We start from the raw sequence: 4931 nt of genomic DNA on the forward strand, positions 1-4931 counted from the left end.
CTCCCCCACACCAATTGTGAACAATCATATAACAAGAAAAATAAGCAAACAACTTTACCTCAAGTCTATCTGTAGCAACTTGCCGCACTCGAGGGATTGCATTCCTCTTCAATGAAACTCCTTTTGGGTTCTTTGGGTCAGCAGCTCTTTTGGGAATGATGAAGTCGTCCTTATCAAAATGAACACTGCAGACACGGTGATCCTTCTGCATTAGCGTCTTGAACGGCGTCTCAATGTCCATATTCAGAACAATAAGACACTGGTCTACCAGAGATCGGTCATTATACCGCAATGGCAGTCCATGGAAAGTTTCTGGAGTGTAACTTTTCATTTTTTTTTACGCAGCCGGAGAAAACACCAACACGAACCATCTCTCTCTTGACTTCAAGCTGTGGATGGGTCGTCTTCTCCGGTGCTTGAGCTGTCCTTCACTCTATGCGTCAATCACGTGTGCAGTGCGTCTTCCGTCAACAACGTGCCATGCTTGATTGTAGCGAACAATTATTCTGTAACTGTAACTTACATATGCAATTCCTTTAATTTACGTGTCAACACTTGCTATATATTATTTATAAATATAAATTATATAAATTATAAATTCCAAAACTTTCCTCCTTGAACTGAACTCCGGCGCATTCGGCAATCGACTTGTGTGGACTTCCTGTAAACACGGACCTACCGGTAATGCTTGTTAAACTGTCTTTTTAAATAAACTCCGGGTTTGCAAACTAAGTTGTTTGTGCTTCGTTTTATGTGTAGGGACCCTAGTCATGCTACTGCAGAGGTTTGGTGCTATTTTTAACAATATTAGTGGTTAAAAAAATGCAGATTTAGAAGCAAAACTCAATGTCCCAAGCCAACAACATGGACGCCAAACATTGCGCCCGGCAAACTATAATACTCGATTTTCAATTAAAAAGGTATCTGGAAGGCTTATTTGATGGGTTTTAATGCCAAAACAAAGATCCTGTGTTCAATTTGCGCCGGAATTACACTTTAACAGTACACGTCTTTTGCAAAGACACAACCGGACTCGTTCATTCACTAAACTGACACGCGCAACCGCCCGCTCTCCTCGCTCGTCCACTCACTCGCTGAAGTCACTCACACACATATTGCAGAGTTCTTCAAGGAAAGGGTTCCAATCCAGGATCGCTTTTAACAGTTACTTTATTTGTTATAAAGTATTTCGGTATGGTATCTATGGAGCAAAAGGAGGTGGAAGCGTGTCTTGCACGTGCTGAGCGTCTCCTAGCTGATCAAAAACATTAACCCTATGTCTAATAGCTGCCGAGGAGATTCTCGATGTAGACTGTTATGGTAGAATGCACATGGCCTGGAGGGAGTGGGCGGAGCCGGTGTGACGTATTACCCTCGGCTTCCTCACTTGTCTGTGGTGCTGCCTTCTGTGGATGGAGCAGCTATTGCAGCCTTCAGTAAGGTCCTGCTCCCCTTGTGGCTAAGTATAGTATTTACGGCTTATATGTTTGGTCCTGCTTTCTAGGGGCTATGTGTGGGTAGCTCAGGTTCTTAAAATACGTAACACACACACTGCCATTCTCGCGCACACACATACGCTACTCTCGTAACAGAAGCATAGTTGGTACTGAAGAATGAATGTTGATGATGATACACTTCTTATAGGTGGTAACTACATCTGCTTCCTCCATCGTACTTTTTAAATAAATTGCCTTCTCTTGTTTTCCGACGGCGACAACATGACTATCGTCTCCTTATACTTCCGGATCACGCCCCCCGGGAGAAGTCTCGAGCATGCGCAGAACGCAAAATGCGATCCAACCCGATACATGCACACTTAATTCGACTAACAATCGAATAATCTAGGTGTCTTAATTCGACTATGAGTAACTCGATTTGATTAGTTTGACTAAGGTGTTTACATGCATCTTAATAATCCAATCATAGTTCAACTAACCCAATAATTCGATTTTCTTGAGGTTCATGTAAACGCACTGACTGAGTGTCATGATCCGCCCCTGGTTTTCCCATTCACCTGCCTGCCACCCTGATCTCCCCTAATTAACCCAACCACCTTCACCTGTGATCCCTCTATATAAATCCTCTCTGTCCACTCAGGCCACGTTTATACGTAGCGGTATTTATAGAAACAAATATTTCCCCCCCCTCCGTTTTCAAAAATAACATTGTGCACACAACATCGTTTTCAAAAAAGTTGTCGTTTACATCAAAACGGATAAATACGCCGTTGGGACATTATAACTATGCCAAACCTATGGGCGGCAGTGTAGGGAGAAGGATAAAGCCATGCAAGCCAATCAGAATCCTCAGAATCAACAACAACGAATAACACGAGCGTCTTCCTGTAACAAACAAACTGTAAACATAGGGCGCTCATATGACGTTAAGCATTTCCTGGCGCATAATGTGACGTTTCGGAACCTAAAACCCTGTTTCTACCCGTTGACACGACAACACGTAACCGGCGTTTTCAGAAATCTCCACTTTGGCCGGAGTTTTTAGAAATGATCGTTTTCTGTGACAAAAACGGCGTTTTCGTGTAAATGAGAGGCCAAACCGTGTGAAAATATCTGCGTTTTCCCTTCGGGTAAACGGGGCCTCAGTCTCTGCAAGATCATCTCTCGTTACTCACAGAGCATTCCCGCAACTCTTGAACTGTTTCTACAACGCTGATCCTGCCTGTTCCCGAACCCTCGCCTGTCTGACCACCCGCCTGGTGTCGAGTCCCTGCCGGCCTGTCTGCTTCCCTGTTTCCTGCTCCTCGCTAGTGGTGCCGAGATGATGCCTCATGAAACGTCAAAGCCTCAAAGCCAGATGAACCACCAAAGTGGTTCGTGCTCGAAGCTTCAAATGAGTACGCTAGGGACATCTAGTGGTGAATAAAATTATGACAACCCAACCCAAAATGTGATTTTTGCTTCGTGTGCCGATACAACATTAAATCATTTGAGAATTGAAGTCATTTCAATGATACATGTGTGTGAGTGTGAAATTCATAAAATGGCACAGAGCTCATGCTAGAAAATAAATCATTTGGCAAAAGTGTGTCTTAACAGACGCTTTTATCCAAAGCGACTTACTTCGGTAAATACACACATTGACACACCGACAGCAGAGTCAATCATGCAAGGCGACAGTCAGCTGTCAGGAGCAGAGTGACAGGGTCACAACAACACTGAACTAGGAGGAGCTGGGGATTGAACTAGCAACCTACTGGTTACAAGTCAACTGCTCTACCTCCTGAGCTAAGCCGACCCACACTGCATGATAACTGAGAAGGACTTATTAATTTAATAGCCATTAAAGTGTTCTGGACAGTAGTTATTGAAACCTTATTGGGAGCAACTAGATGAAAATGCTCCCAAACAGGGGAAAACCTTCTCTTTTTGGCAAACTCCATGATGAATAATGAACGTGATGTTTCGATTGATACTACAGAAAATGCAATGCTCAAACTACTACGATCACAGACTAGTGGTATATTGAATATACCACAAGGTTGTGATCGTATACGGGACATCTTTATAGTCAATCTCCCGCCAATACTGAACCCATATTTCGAAGCAGAAGTCCGAGGCGAAGCCTCGAACGTCACACCCTACGTCATTTCGCCAACGTGAATCCTACTCGAAGCGGAGCTTCGCTGGGGGAGGAGCCGAGATACTCGACACACGCCTCGATGCCTCGACGCAAAACGTAACATCACTACTCCTCGCCTGCTTGTCTGCCCTCCTGATACCGACCCCTAGCCTGCCTGACTAACCGCCCGCTGACGGAACCCCCAGCCTACCTGATTGCCTGCCGGTCCCCGAACTCTTGCCTGCCCCCGTTTACTCTGCCTGCCCAATCCTGATAATCTGTGCAAACAATAAACCTTTGGACTGCCCTGTCACCAGGGCCGTGTCTAACGAATGGGCTGACCGGGCTGTAGCCCCAGGCCTCGCCGCTAGGGGGGCCTCCAGTCGCTGAAGGTCAAATGACAAAAATCCATAAATTTTTTTTAAAAAAAACGAGCGAAAATGCCGGGCCAAAGGTGTGAAAGTGGAAGAACCAGAGACGTCGCAGAACCCGACAAAGTCGTTTGTGATTCATAATATCGTCTGGAGGCGCACACAATATGTTATATGATATAGATATCTATGTATTATATGATATTATTTAGATATAGAGCTCCAGGACTGTAACGCAAGTGTTGTACACTTCCTTGTTATTTGGATAACCGTTCTGCTGTTGGTGTGATGGCGCATAACACGTCGGACTCTCGTCTCTGGTATTTCTACAACGAGACTCGTATTGGGGGTTATCTCAGCCAAGGTTGAGAATGAATTGGGGGGGAAGGAACTTTGGCTTTGACTCCCTCAAGAACATGAACCACGACATGGAGGAGAAAGGGATTGTTGGCGGCGAATGTCTCCCGCTTGAGCCCCGCTGAGGGACCACCGCCGGAGCCGGAGGTGCATAAGCGCTGCCCGGCAAAGATCCCTTTCTCCTCCTTGTCGTGGTTCATGTTCTTGAGGGAGTCAAAGCCAAAGTTCCTTCCCCCCAATTCATTCTCAACCTTGGCTGAGATAACCCCCAATACGAGTCTCGTTGTAGAAATACCAGAGACGAGAGTCCGACGTGTTATGCGCCATCACACCAACAGCAGAACGGTTATCCAAATAACAAGGAAGTGTACAACACTTGCGTTACAGTCCTGGAGCTCTGTATCTAAATAATATCATATAATACATAGATATCTATATCAGGCCTTGACATTAAGCATTTTAAGCCACTTGCCCTTCGGGCAAGTGGCTGTATTGTTTTACTTGCCCGATGGCAAAATGTACTTGCCCAAAATGGAAAACGTCAGCCTATTAAGAAAATGTATAAAACAGGTATTTGTTTGATTTTATAATAATTTATTATAATGTAAATACAAATACAAAACA

Source organism: Gadus chalcogrammus, chromosome 15 (genome assembly GCF_026213295.1).
Source record: "Gadus chalcogrammus isolate NIFS_2021 chromosome 15, NIFS_Gcha_1.0, whole genome shotgun sequence".
NCBI classification, from domain to species: Eukaryota; Metazoa; Chordata; class Actinopteri; order Gadiformes; family Gadidae; genus Gadus; species Gadus chalcogrammus.